Genomic DNA, 15,862 nt, shown 5'->3' on the forward strand with positions numbered 1-15,862 from the left:
GGAAACTTCTGCATGCCAAGAAGATGTCCTATTGCTGAGCTGCAGCCACTCCCCAGATGGAGTGACCATCACTGGTTTTCCCTCTTTTAAAGAGTCCTGCCATTAGAGAAATGGAGAGTGAACTTTGTAGAGACTAAAGTTCTTCTGCAATGACCCTGATATAGACTAAGATATCTGCAAGGGCCCGGCAACTTGCTCGGATAGGGCAAGGATGCTAATGTGTCTTGGGGGGGGGGGTAGTCTTTTGCCGAGGGACGTCACTGCTGCCGCCTGAGCCCCTGCTCTGCTTGCTTTCCCGCCGACGCCCCTGACTTCCACTGGGGGGGGGGGTGCTACCAGCAGCAGCTGCACAGTGCCACACCAAGGGGGAGTCCCAGCCATGGCGGCTGCTGGAGAGCACCAAAGGTGAGCCGGTGGCAGAGTGGCAGGGCAGCCCCCAAGGCAGCAGCTGGGGAGGAGGACAAGGAGGAGCCGCGGCCTGGTACCGACTGATCCAAGGACCGGTCCCTGTCCCCAGACCGGGGGTTGGGGATAGCTGCTGTAAATGATGTTGATGTTTTAGTTAAGTGTTAGGTTATGGAGCTGCCTGTGTACAAGAAAAGACCTATCACCCAGGACCTGTTTGTCAGAGATTATCCAAGATAGATATTATTATATCAGATAGGGAATGTATCTGATAATGAACTGATAAGAACAGATTCTGCAATTGATCTTATGAATAATACATTGGACTGGTTTCAGCTGAAATGTTTTTGCATCAATCAGCGATGTCAACAAACTTCAATGCCATCTTTGAAATCCTAGTTGCAACATAAGATTGCCAATCTCCAAGTGAAGTTTTACTGGAAGTACTACTGATCTCCATATTACAGAGCACAGTTCCTCGACAGGAAATGGCAGCTTCAGAGACTGTATGGGATTCCAGCCCAATAAGAGCTCCCTCTCTCCATACAGACACAACCCTCAAATCTTCAGGAATTTCCCAAGTTGGAGCTGGCAATTGTAGCACATGGAAATGCTGAATAAGAATTCATTGCCAAGTTCAGCATAATTTATTCCTTACTCTGAGGCTTAATAGGGACCAGGGTAATCATAATCTGTGCTGTGTGTTAATTGCCATCAAGTTGCAGCTGACTTACAGTGACCCTAGAAAGGGGCTTTCAAGGCAAATGAGAAGCAGAGGTGATTTGCCATTGCTTTCCTCTGCAGTCTTCCTTGGTGGTCTTCCAACCCTACTTAACCACCAAGATCTGATGAGATCAGGCTATGGGGCTGTCAAACTACATGGACTACAATTCCCACAAGTATTTGCTGGCAGGTGGCTCATGGGAACTGTAGTCCATGGACATCTGGAGGGCCGCAGTTTGACTACCCCTGGCATGATGCTAGTCTGATTTCATTAGACCTAGAAGCTAAGCAGGGTTAGCTGGTTAGTACATGGATGGGGGGGGGGGGGGAGTACCAAAGAAGTCCAGTGATGCTATGCAGAGGCAGACAATGGTAAACCACCTGTTGCTCTCTTGCCTTGAGAACCCTATGAGAGTTGCCATAAATCAGCTGCAAAGCAAACAAACAGCAACAAAACCCCTCTGCAACATCCCATTTCACCTTGCACTGGCTTACGCAGTTTGCATATCTGATAAGATTGGAAGGTGTCTGCATCTCACATGTGTTCTAATGGAGTTTGTTACTTTTTGGATTAGTTCTTGTTTCTAATCTGTTGTCAAGTGATCAAGGGGGCCAAGCCAATATGTCCAGGTCCCAATAAAAGATCTAAAGTCTGTGTTTATGCAGGTGCAAACTTAGGTGTGATTTTTCTGGGGAAAGCATGATGGGGAAATACCACATGTGAAACTTTGAATTGATCTAAACTGACAAGAACAGAGGCTACACTTGATCTTACTCAAAAGGCCAAGAAGCTATCTACCTCTGTATCCTAACATATTAACCGTTCCTAAATTGAGACAGTGGTATATGATTGCACCCTGCAACACACTCTCCACAGTTCAGATGAAGGGTCATTTTCTCCAAATACCTCCACACCAGCATTACTGTGATTGCCTAATGGTGAAACTTCACTCATTATTCTATGCCTTCTTTTGTCCTAAATATGAAGCAAAAAGAGATTTTTAAAAAAAGAAATGGATGCTGAAATAGTCATCCTTTTCTGATACTGCAAGATTCACCCTGGTTTTGAGCAGTTTGAGCCTGGTTTTGAGCAGTAATCAGGCCATGGTCCAGGCAGAATCTTCACTACTGAAACCAAACCTTCTCTCAAAGGATTATGGGGAAAGTTTATATCCAAAATATGATCTCTTTCATGTGTTGGACCCATCCTTATTTGAGAGCGGTCCCAGGCAGTCAGGAGGCTATAAAATGTTCAGCATAAATGTTGAAACCTATGTTTCTCCTGCACCACACACCACAGCACTTTCACCGACTCAGTTGCAGAGGGTAGCAATGTTGGTTTGTACAGTCAGATTTAAGTTTAATAGCACCTGAGAGACCAACAAGATTTTAGAGGGCTAAGCTTTTGAGAATCAGAGCTTCCTTTGCCATGAGTTTTGATTCTTGAAAGCTCATACTCTCTAAATCTCAAAAACATATGGCTCCAAAATCTTATTAGTCTCTAAGGTGCTACTGGACTCGAAATTAACTGTTTACCAACTCAGACAGGGTGTCTCCTTAGGATTGCCAGGCTTCAGCCAGCAAACCATAGGAGCAGCAAGGGGGTGGGACCTTATGTAACAGTGTCACACCAGTGTGCTATGTTACTTCTGATAAAAACTGAAAGTGATGTCATGGGACACTCTAGGGACTGCAAAAGATTCTATGGTAAAAATGAATTCCCTTCCTTATTTCAACCTGCTGGTGCTTAAGGTACCAGCAAGCAAATCAGTGGATTATCAAGAGGGTGGCTCTGACTTTTACAGAATAGAGTGGTACAATTTCTTCTTATGACTCTGTTAAAACCAAGCAGGATTGCACCTACTTGCCACTGCTGTTCATCAAGTGTCTTTGCTAGCAGGTGCGCTGCACTCACACGGAGGAGGCATTTATATGTAGCTATTCAGAAACACTCCTCTTTAATATCTCATCAGATACTAATTTGCAGCACACTGCCTGGCCAAAATAGACATTGTATCTCAAACAAAAAATGGACATCAGAAAGGTCCCTCCCTTCCTTTCCACCTCCCCATCCATCTGAAATCTAGATATAAAACAGATGCCCAAATTACTCTGACCCATGGGAGCAGAACTGGAGTACTCAAGAGGATTTTTAGTTTTTAAATGCTAAATTACTGTTTGTAAATGTTTTATATTTACTTTGTATATGTGTTTTTCTTGCTGTTAGCTGCCCTGAGCCTCTGTCAGGGCGGGGCAGCCAATAAATCTAATAAATATAAATAAATATAAATAATACTAATAAATACACTGTCTGCTTCCAAACATGAATAGAACCCTTGATGCCATATGCCACGTCAGACTCGGGACCTACCTGGATGCTCAACCTAGATTCTGTGGGGCTGTTTCACTAATGGGTTCCTCCCCACTCAAAAGATATGCATACCTGTGGGACATTAGGCTGGATGAAAACTGGCAATTAATCTTATCAATTTCTCAATATCTAATTCCTTTCATACCCACGGATCTTAATTAACAATTCCTAACACTTCGATAGCTTCCCATGTCATCAAGAACCATTGACACCCTTACGTTTACTCAAATAGAGTAATCACTGTTCTTGTTTGCCTCCTGGGATACCACTGAGGTTGCTCCCAGAACATTATCCACACCTGGACAAACCCATCACATGTCTCTAATGGGCACTGTAACACACAGGAAATCTTATCAATGCATCGTTAGGGCTAGCATACCAGCATAGTCCGAAGAACAATTTCCCTATAAAATAGAGCACCGAACATCTATCTGTATGTGTGTTACTGGATCTGATACAGACATTCCTACTTGCATATAGGTCTCTCTTTTCTTGCCATGAGGCACTGGCCATTTACTCCTATACCCACAGACTTTCCTCTCCGTGTCGTGATGATAAATATTGTCTGTTTTCTCCATTATACCTTTTTAGCCCTTGTTTTCCTTAGACAACCTTGTGTTCGTGTTTTACATGTTTTGTGTGCTTGTCTCTATTAATTTAATTCTCTATAATCCAGAAAACTTCCAGTTTACCCTTGACTGGTTTATTTAAAGTTTCTTAAGGGAACATTCCAATATACATGTGGAGATCCCATTGTTACCCACCTCTCGCAAAGTCTCCAATTAAATCACTAATTTCCCCAGTTAAATCATGAGCTCTCCAGCTTGGGAAACATTTTCTGTGCAGGGACAAATCAAGACTGTATATGTGCAGGCCAGCTGTGGAAAAAACTTTTAAGCTAAAAAGAACTGAAGAGGTACCCCTTCCCTCAGTGTGCATTTCCTGTCAAAACGATCACATACCGTTAAGGTGAAATGCTGCTTTCTCTCAGTTCTCTTGAGCCAGTAGAAAGGTAAAATATACCATTGTGGTGGAAGAAGTCCTCACAGCAAGGCAGGAGGGAGAGAGTGTGTTCTTGCATAGAAGACACTCAATGAACAATAGTTACAAATAAGTGCAACCCTGTTTTCATTACTCTGTGCACTTCTACACTGGAAGAATAACAGACTACTTACCAGGAAGTGGAGTGAACTCATTAGTTGAGGAAAGAATGCAGGATAGGTTTTCCAACAGCTCATTTCCTTCTAGCATTTATATTTACAGCATAGTGGTGAAGAAACATATCTGTCAAAGACCACATGGCAACTTTGCAGATGTCAGTCTATGAAACATCATGCAATAAAGCTACAGAGGGAGCCTAAGCTCTTGTTAAGTGAGCCTGAATGGAAAAAGGACAGGAGACACCAGCAAACTGATAACAAAGTTTTATCCTTGTAACTATCCAATAAGAAAGAGTCCGAGAGAAGGCCAAGAACCCATTTCTAGGACCCAAGTGACAAACAAAGAATTATCTTTGTGAAAATTGTTGATCCTTTCCAATAAACCTTTACAAATGTCTTGAATAAACAAGGCTTTTTCTGCTTTAGATGAGAAATTTTGAAAAAGAAATACTAGCAGATAGACTGTCTGGGAAAGGTAAAAGCACGAAACCACCTTAGGGTGGAAATTAATACTAGTCCTCAAAGTTACCTTGTCTGGAAAAAAATGGAGTGAACAAAGAGTCTGCCGTTAGTTCTGCCAACTCACCCACTAATACAGGAAACCTTCATAGATCAATGGTTTAAGGGAAGGCAGTGGTGATAAGAATAAGGCAAACTAGGGAAATTGCTGGATAAAGGCACTGTTTTGAAATCTGGTGGGAAAAAAACAGAACGACTTTTGAACAGAATGAGGAAGGCTGAAATGGCTGCTTTTATTGTTGTTATTGTCCGTGTCCGACCCACTGCAACCCCATGGACAATGATCCTCCAGGCCTTCCTGTCCTCTACCATTCCCTGGAGTCCATTTAAGTTTGCACTGACTGCTTCAGTGACTCCATCCAGCCACCTCATTCTCTGTCGTCCCCTTCTTCTTTTGCCCTCAATCACTCCCAGCATTAGGCTCTTCTCCAGGGAGTCCTTCCTTCTCATGAGGTGGCCAAAGTATTTGAGTTTCATCTTCAGGATCTGGCCTTCTAAGGAGCAGTCAGGGCTGATCTCCTCTAGGACTGACCGGTTTGTTCACCTTGTAGTCCAAAGGACTCACAAGAGTCTTCTCCAGCACCAGAGTTCAAAAGCCTCAATTCTTTGACGCTTGGCCTTCCTTATGGTCCAACTTTCACAGCCATACATTGCAACTGGAAATACCATAGCCTTGACTAAACGCACTTTTGTTGGCAGGGTGATGCCTCTGCTTTTTAGGATGCTGTCTAGATTTGCCATAGCTTTCCTTCCCCAGGAGCAAGCGTCTTTTAATTTTTTGCTGCAGTACCCATCTGCAGTTTTTTGCTGCAGTACCCATCTGCAGGAAAATAAAATCTGTCACTATCTCCATTTCTTCCCCATCTAGAAGAGCGAGTTAAACCAGACTTAAGGAAACCAAGTAGTTAAACACGATAAGGGAAATTAATTGTGACTAACCCCTGACCAAGTGGAGTAATGGAATGGGTGGGAATGAGTAAACAAACCCTGAGTCCAGGGACTTTGAAACACATCCCTCAGAGAGTGTAGAATAGCTGGAGAAGAATAGGTATATTTTTGTGTTGATCCCACATAGCTTATCTTATGTTCTTATGTATCTGATACTCCGCCTAAAGCTCTAAATCTTTATTGGGTGAAACTGATCCTGGATCCAAAGTCACCTAGTGTGGAGATTGATCTGGCAGGAATTTGGAACTAATATCCGAAGGAGAGCCTTCAACTTCCCTTTCAGAATAGACAAACTGCTGAACAACTGGATCATGGAAAGATTGCGAGGCAGAAGACTTGTGAGTACAGTGCAGAACTGAAGGCCACAGCTGAACCAAGGGGGCACATACATCACTCCATCTGGAACGGTGTTCTAGATACAGTGCATATGGGAAGGTTGCCATGGAACTGGAGGAAAAACCAATGATCGACATGGGTTGTAGGCAGGATGCTTTACAGTAGCGATCCCCAACCTGTGGGCCGCGGACCACATGTGGTCCTTCGACTAATTGGAGGTGGGCCCCGAAGGACGCCTTCTCCACCTCCGGCCCCTTACTTCATCCACCCCCCAGCCCTTTACAACACACTTCATTATTGTGGCGTGTCTGTATCTTATTTTGAAGGGATGTTTAAATATTACCATAGCGATCAGAGAGCGCTAGAACAGTGGTTGAGAGTAGAGGAATAAACTAGCCCCCCACCGGGCCTCAGTAAAAGGCGTTGAGTGGTCCCCGGTGATAAAAAGGTTGGGGACCACTGCTTTACAGAACTGGTTTGGGTTTTCTCAAAACCTTAGGAAGAGGAGGCAATTCCAAAAGAAGCTTACTCTCTGAAAACAATTCCTCCAGCTCAGGTGAGGCGATGGTATACAAGGTCCTCATCCAACAGTATTGGTTCCTCATCCAACAGCATGTCCTCATCCAACAGTATTGGTTCCAAGGGTATCAGTTCTGGAATTAAGAGTACTCACTCTACACTCTACACTCTACACTGATCTTCAAAAAAGGGAGGAAGGATGACCTGGGAAAGATCTTCAAAAAAGGGAGGGAGGATGACCCGGGAAACTGCAGACCAGTGAGTCTGACCTCTGTTGTGGGGAAGATAATGGAGCAGATATTAAAGGGAGCGATCTGCAAACATCTGGAGGACAATTTGGTGATCCAAGGAAGTCAGCATGGATTTGTCTCCAAGAGGTCCTGTCAGACCAACCTGGTTTCCTTTTTTGACCAAGTAACAGGTTTGCTGGATTGTGGAAATTCAGTTGATGTCGTTTACTTGGATTTTAGTAAAGCTTTTGATAAGGTTCCCCATGATGTTCTGATGGATAAATTGAAGGACTGCAATCTGGATTTTCAGACAGTTAGGTGGATAGGGAATTGGTTAGAGAACCGCACTCAAAGAATTGTTGTCAATGGTGTTTCATCAGACTGGAGAGAGGTGAGTAGCGGGGTACCTCAGGGCTCGGTGCTCGGCCCGGTACTTTTTACTAGATCTAGATGAGGGGGTGGAGGGACTACTCATCAAGTTTGCAGATGACACCAAATTGGGAGGATTGACAAATACTCCGGAAGATAGAGACAGAGTTCAATGAGATCTGAACACAATGGAAAAATGGGCAAATGAGAACAAGATGTAATTTAATAAAGATAAGTGTAAAGTTCTGCATCTGGGTCATAAAAATGAAAAGCATGCCTACTGGATGGGGGATATGCTTCTAGATAACACTGTGTGTGAACGAGACCTTGGGGTACTTGTAGATTGTAAACTAAACATGAGCAGACAGTGTGGTGCAGCGGTAAAAAAGGCAAATGCCATTTTGGGCTGTATCAACAGGGGCATCACATCAAAATCACAACCTTTTTATCACCGGGGACCACTCAACGCTTGACAATTTTACTGAGGCCCGGTGGAGGGGGGGGTAGTTTACTCTTCTACTCTCAACCACTGCCCTAATGCTCTCTGATCGCTATGGTAATGTTTAAACATCCCTTCAAAATAAGACACAGACACGCCACAACAATGAACATAAGGAACATTTTATTTTCATGGAAATTTTAACGCATGACAATGGCAAATCAATGGGAACCCTGAACTTGTTTCTCTGCAATGAGATAGTCCCATCTGGGAGTGATGGGAGACAATGACACCCGAAGTGTGTTGTAAAGGGCCGGGGGGGGGGGGGAGAAGGCATCCTTCGCGGCCCACCTACAATTAGTCGACGGACCACATGTGGTCCGCAGCCCACAGGTTGGGGATCACTAGTATACGGCACTGGTCAGACCACACCTGGAGTACTGGGTGCAGTTCTGGAGGCCTCACTTCAAGAAGGACATAGATAAAATTGAAAGGGTACAGAGGAGAGCGACAAAGATGATCTGGGGCCAAGGGACCAAGCCCTATGAAGATAGGCTGAAGGACTTGGGAATGTTCAGCCTGGAGAAAAGGAGGTTGAGAGGGGACATGATAGCCCTCTTTAAGTATTTGAAAGGTTGTCACTTGGAGGAGGGCAGGATGCTGTTTACATTGACTGCAGGGGAAAGGGTTTAAACTACAAGTACAATGATATAGGCTAGATTTTAGGAAAAAAAATTTCACAGTCAGAGTAGTTCAGCAGTGGAATAGGCTGCCTAAGGAGGTGGTGAGCTCCCCCTCACTGGCAGTCTTCAAGCAAAGGTTGGATACATACTTTTCCTGGATGCTTTAGGATGCTTAGGGCTGATCCTGCGTTGAGCAGGGGGTTGGACTAGATGGCCTGTATGGCCCCTTCCAACTCTATGATTCTGTGATTCCCTGGACAACCAATGAGCAAATTATTTTTATGTGCTTGAACTTAGATTTCAATTTTATAGAGGGAGGTGCTGTTGCATTACACAGAACTGGAACCAGAGATCAAGATCAACATTGAGGTGGATCAAAAGCCAGGACTGAGCAGTGAGATGAGATAGGCTTGGCATGAACTGTATATTCCCATAATTTTGATTGATGGAGTATTGAAGCTGGGTAGGGCGTATTCCCAAAGAGCTGCCATGGGCTAGGAAGACCTGTTGTTCTTGGCCTTGGGGGTGAATTGTTGGCAATGCTAGGATACCTCAACATTGTGCAAAAGTGTCAAAAATAATGGACAGAGGTTCAGAGATGACATCTGCAAGTTCTTTTAGTACTTTTGCATTCAGTTCATCTGGCCCAGAAGACTTTGTTTCATTTAAAGAAACTAGGTGTTTGTGGACTGCTTCAACAGTGATCCTAGGCTACCATTCCCATCCCCCGTGTTGTGTTACATTTTTGACACATTGATCACTATTTCCCTCACAAGAGAGGACTGAGGAGAAATAGAATCATAGAATCATAGAGTTAGAAGGGGCCATACAGGCCTTCTAGTCCAACCCCCTGCTCAATGCAGGATCAGCCCAAAGCATCCTAAAGCATCCAAGATAAGTGTGTATCCAACCTTTGCTTGAAGACTTCCAGTGAGGGGGAGCTCACCACCTCCTTAGGCAGCCTATTCCACTGCTGAACCACTCTGACTGTGAAAATTTTTTTCCTGATATCTAGCCTATATCGTTGTACTTGAAGTTTAAACCCATTACTGCGTGTCCTTTCCTCTGCAGCCAACGGGAACAGCATCCTGCCCTCCTCCAAGTGACAGACAACCTTTCAAATACTTAAAGAGGGCTATCATGTCCCCTCTCAACCTCCTTTTCCCCAGGCTGAACATTCCCAAGTCCCTCAGGAGTTAATAGGAGTTAAGCAGTTCAGCCCTCTCTTCATCATTTATTATAATTTCACTTTATTGTCCTTACAGTGGTCCTACGGTGTCCCTATTCTTTTTCTTGCTTGAAATATAACTAATTAAGCCTTTTTTGTTATGTTTAGCATTTCTTGCTAGCCTAAGCTCATATTGAGCTTTAGCTTTTCTTACACTCCCCCTACAATTATTGTTTATTTGTTTATACTTATCCTTGGTAATAAGGCCTTCCTTCCATTTCCTAAATGACTCTTTTTTTATTCCTCAAATCATTTGACAACTGCTTATGGAGCCAACTTGGCTTCCTTAGGCTCCTTCCAACTTTTCTTCTCAAGTGAATTGTTTGTGATTGAGCCTTCAGTATTTCACTTTTAAGAAACTCCCAGCCCTTTTGGACTCCCATCTCTTTAAGTCTTTCTGACCATGGGACTCTATGCAACATACCTTTACATCTGTGAAAATCAGCTTTCCTCAAGTCCAGTCTATACGTATGACTATGTAAAGGTTTTCTCTTTCCCACAATTGAAAATTCAAAAGCACATGGTCACAGCTGCCAAGTGTGCCCACTACTTCCACCTCATCTACCAGTTCTTCCCTATTGATGAGAATCAAGTCTAAAATAGCATAGCTCCTGGTTCTCCTCTCTACTTTTTGGGAAATGAAGATCCTTTTCACATGCATTACTGCCAAGCCAGTTATTTCATCTTCTTTACCAGTGTAGTCAATTGTTTTCTTCCCCAAATGCTGAATTTTGCATTTGTTTTTATTAAATTTCACTTCAGCAGTTTCATCCTAGCATTCTAACTTATCCAGGTGACCTGGAATTTTATCTCTATCATTTAAGGAGTGAATTATCCCTCCCAGTTCATCCCTCACATCTGCATATGCGATAAGATAGCTTCACTCAAACCATTGATTAAAATGATGAAGATAATATTGGACCCAGAACACAGCACTGCAATATCCACTTGAAGTCTTGCTGTATGTAGTTGAAATTTAACTGCTGAATATTCTTTGAGAATAGTTCTGCCAGACAGTTGTGATTCCACATCGTGGTATTATCATGTAGCCTTCATTTAACCAGTTTGATAACCAAAATTTGGTTGCTTCTACATAGTGAATTAATTTTGGTTGGGCATCAAAACTAAAGAAGATTTTTTTGGAACAGCTACACAAATGTTCTTATCTTATCACTTTTTTCCAGGTTTCTCCCTTGCTTTACTCTGATTTTTCCAACACTCATTTTGATACAGTCTTTTGGGACAATTGCAGGCAATGTCACAGTGACCAAAACACAGATGCCTTCAGGAGATACACCAGTGAGGCCAGAACTCCAGAAACCCTCCCACAGTTGTTTCCCAGGCACCAAGAATACAGAACATCACAGAGTTCCATCTGTACTGTGTGGCTAACAGCCACTGATGGACCTTTGCTCCCAATGGCATATTTAGGGTGGGGTAAGGAGGGCACATGCCCTGGTGCCACATTAGGGGGGGGCACTGAGCCTTTGCAGCATGGCTCCACACTGGCCATGCAACAGCCCATCATTGGCGCCCACCCCATCCAAGTCCCACTGGCCACCTCCAGACGTACACTGATCCCAGTTAGTGAAGGGAGTACAATCCATCACCCCCCTCACCCCACACCTCTCAGGAAAGGTGAGATGAGGTACATTGCTCACTGGCTGTCTGGGTGCAAAGCCATGCAGGAGCCTCCCACCCTGCAGAATGGAGAACAACTACTGCCTGGGGAACAAAGGACAGCCAGATGGCCATGTTGAGTCTCCTGCCTGGGCTGGCAGCAGTGACTTGCGCTCCTCTTGAAGACATGGAGGTTCCACTTGGCAAATTGATCTAGCTTTCAAGATGGCAATGAAATAGAAACACTGTTTGCATCGCTCCATGAGTTTTATTTAAATACAGCAAAATGATTTAAATACAACACAATGCCAGGCACTGTGGAAAAATACCAACAGATACTGGCTAAAAACATATTAAGGCAAAAGCTATATGTTATTAATAACATATATTATTGTGTTATAGTATAAGAGCATTTTAAAACAAAACTAGAGTTCCTATTCTATATTAAATGGAACACAGGGTAAGTCACTGAGGTTGGTGATTTCATTTATTTCCTTCTACAAATAGCTGCTGTAACCTAATGGCCATTGAGCAGAATTTAGCTATCTGGTGGCATACAGTAGCATTTCCTTCCCATAGAAAAAACCTTCTGCACAGTGTAACCCAACAAACCTATCCTGGGTGATCAGAGATTTGTTAGGATCTGGCCTGCAAAATAAGGTAGACCACTCTGTGACCCTCTATGACTATTTTGCTCTGCACTGTATAGATAAAATCTCTCGCACATGTTCTAATTTGCACTCTATGCTAGCAATGAATGTGGACAGGATCCTTGGAAGTTTGAGGCCAACTTTTGCCCTTCCTGAAAATAAATAGATTCAGGTAGATAGCCTTGCTGGTGTGGTGGCTAGGAGGGTAGACTTCAAATCTGGTGAGTCGGGTTTGATTCCGTGTTCCCCCACATGCAACCAGCTGAGTGACCTTGGGCTTGCCACAGCACTGATAAAACTGTTCTGACAGAGCAGGAATATCAGGACTCTCTCAGCCTCACCTTCCTCACAGGGTGTCTGTTGTGGGGAGAGGAAGGGGAAGGTGAATGTAAGCCACTTTGATACTCCTTTGGGTAGAGAAAAGCGGCATATAAGAACTAAATCTTCTTCTTCTTCTTCTTCTTCTAAAGCAGTAGAACAAAGTTAACTGGGCAATTATAGCCGAGAGTCTAGTTGACATGGTGTCATTAATGTTGTTAGGACCAGTGATTGTGTTTTTGGGTGTATGTGGCAGTAAAAATGACATCTGGGTTTATTGCAGGCTCTGGTGCCAATGTACACGGAAAGCTGTTTCAAATGTACCTAAATGTGTGTACAGCTACACATACTAGTCTCTCAGATCCTGTTTGCACCCAGAGTCGAACTTGTTGACATTAAGACTACCACTGAAGTCAAACTCCTGTATTTGTATGCTGATTGATGGCCATTCACAAGATTTTGATAACTGCCTTAATCCTATCTCTACTATAACTGCCAAGTTAATTATGTATTTGAGCTCTACCTAATCTTCCCAGCAATTAAAGGCTCCCTGCCCTCTCTCTACCTTTATGTATGGTTGAGGAAATTCTGTTTCATTATATCTGAAGAAGTGTGCTTGCACACAAAAGCATATATCTTTAGCCATAATAATGCTGAGATTGTGAGTAGATGATGCACCAACTATGGATTGGCCCTCAGTGGGTCATATGCCCCCAATAAGAAAAGGGTACTCCCCCAAATGAGAGGCTTCTCTGCCATCCTGCTCATCCTCTTCCTCCTTACTGCCACTTCCATCCAGTGAGCAGGGTGGAAGAAGAGCTTGCTGATGGTAAGTCTTCCCAGCTGGAGAGCCTGGGGCAGCCCTTTTTGCCCAGCTAGATATCCTTCCATCCCCCTCCCAGCCTCCAAGCACTATGGGGTGAGAGTTGGCCTGCTGGCCTCCACCATGGTTGAAGGACCTGTGGTGGTGCTCCTTTTTGCCCAGCTGTTCCCCTCCTAGCCTCCAAGTAGTGAGGTGGGGAGAGCTGGGTGCCCTCCCCATCTACATAGAGTGGGAAGGAGGGTGGCCTGGTTCAGCTGCACATTGCTACCTCAATAGGTAGGGTCCCTAATTAGGAGATGTCCACAAGATATCATTAATACTTCCTTAAAAGAGGTGTTATTCACCCCATCCATGTAACAAAAACCCACCCTGGTACCAGGAGATCTCAGTAATGATCAACCAGCCTCAGATGTCCCATTTCTGAGCAAGGTGATTGTTAGAGACCCAGGCCTGGGTTCCCCTGGGACACTCTTCATTGCTTGAACAGTACCCAGCCCATGGGTCCTCCTCCAGGTTAAATGCACCCAAATAAAGCAGACCTCTGTAAAATTATATAAAAGTTTTTTTAAAATATCCCTATACAGCACAGTCTCTCTAGCGGGGGTGTGAAACATAAGGCCTGGAGGCTGGCAGGCTCTTATTTGGCTCATGAGTAACTGGTGTGATGGAGAGAACAGGAGGCTGTTTGCAGGGAGTGGGGGGGGGGGAATAGACAGAGCCATTCCAATTGTCGTTCCAGCATAGCAGAACACCATCTTTTGCAGCAATCAAGCAGAACCCCTCTGCTTCAGTGGTAAGTGCCGGAGCTGAAACAATTCCACAGGGCCTGCAAAAAGGAGCTCTTCCACCAGGCATTTGGTCAAGACCAGTGAACAAACCCCTAGCCATCAACCAGAAGGCCAAAGCCTGCACTAATAGAAAATGGGACCATAGTGCAGACAGACTGAACTGTTGTTTATTGTTATTGAGTAGTATTGTTATATTACACTGTTTGATGCAAGTCCCACTGTTATAGACTGTTCCATGTATTGTTCTTAGGTTATTATGTAAACCGCCCTGAGCCCATGGGGAGGGCAGTATATAAATATAATAAATAAAAAATAAAAATAAATAAATAAGTTTATTGAATGTTTTCTGTACTGGACTGCATACGTGACTTATAACGTTAGCTACCCTGAGCCGAAAGTGGCTTTAGACAGTGGCTGGCTGGGGGGGCGTGGGCATGATGCTAGGTGACAGCTTTATTATTATACAAAACTTCTACATATTTTGGCATACAATCTTTAACTGGGGAATCAATAAAAAACATAGTTGTACATTAGATACAAACAATCGAAGGTCCCTCCAATAGCAAATTATTCCACAGTATAAAATTAATATGAATGTAAAAGACCAGATAAAATTACATACCTCAAAAGGTCATATATTAGTTAGAATGTAGAATGAAATATACATGAAGCAAGATGCCACAAATATAAATATATAAAGCAAATATTGATAGAGAGATCACTTTGTACTGAACCTGTCACCAGCTATCTGTATGCCAAGGGCTAAATCAGTCAAATCTGAGGACACTTAAATCCAGTGACTGAAGCTATGAACAGGCAACACAGATCTTTCTACAAACCTGAACAGAGGCCAGGTTGCAGAAAAATGTGGAATCTAGAAATAGAATAAATTATTGTGTTTTTTTTAATCCAAAAATGAACCTTTAAGTAACTGAGTTTCTCAGTAGCTGTTAATAAGCAGCCACAGGGGGAGAGGACAGGATCATAGAAACATATAATAACAGAGTTGGAAGGGACCTCCTGGGTCATCTAGCCATCTAGTCCAACCCCCCACACAATGCAGGACATTCACAGAATCAGCCTCTCTGTTAGATGGCTATCCAGCCTCTGTTTAAAAATTTCCAAAGATGGAGAACCCACCACATCCCAAGGAAACCTGAGAAACTGCTCTGTCAGGGTTCTGGCCTGTCCCTCTTGGACAAGAGAGAACAAGTCTGCTCCATCCACTATATGGCAGCCTTTTAAATACTTGAAGATGGTTATCAGATCACCTCTCAGTTGTCTCCTCTCCAGGCTAAACAGACCAAGCCCCCCCAACTTTTCCTCATACGTCTTGGTCTCCAAACTCCTCACCAGCTTTGTTGCCCTCCTCTGGACACGCTCCAGTTTGTCTACATCCCTCTTCAACTGTGTTGCCCGAAACTGAACATAGCACTCCAAGTGAGGCCAAACCAGAGCAGAGTAAAGCAGTATCATCACCACCTGTGATCTGGACATTATACTTCTTTTTATTCAGCCCAAAATCCCATTCGTTTTTTTAGCCACTGAGTCACACTGCTGACTCATGTTCAATGTATGGCCTACAGACTCCTAGATCCTTTTTGTACATACTACTGCCAAGACTACTCCCCCATCCTATATTGGTATATATGGTTTTTCCTACATAAATTCTGAACTTTACATTGGTCCGTATTGAATTTCATTTTATGGAGTTTAGGCCAGTTTTCGAGCCT

Source organism: Paroedura picta, chromosome 9 (assembly GCF_049243985.1).
Source record: "Paroedura picta isolate Pp20150507F chromosome 9, Ppicta_v3.0, whole genome shotgun sequence".
NCBI lineage: Eukaryota > Metazoa > Chordata > Lepidosauria > Squamata > Gekkonidae > Paroedura > Paroedura picta.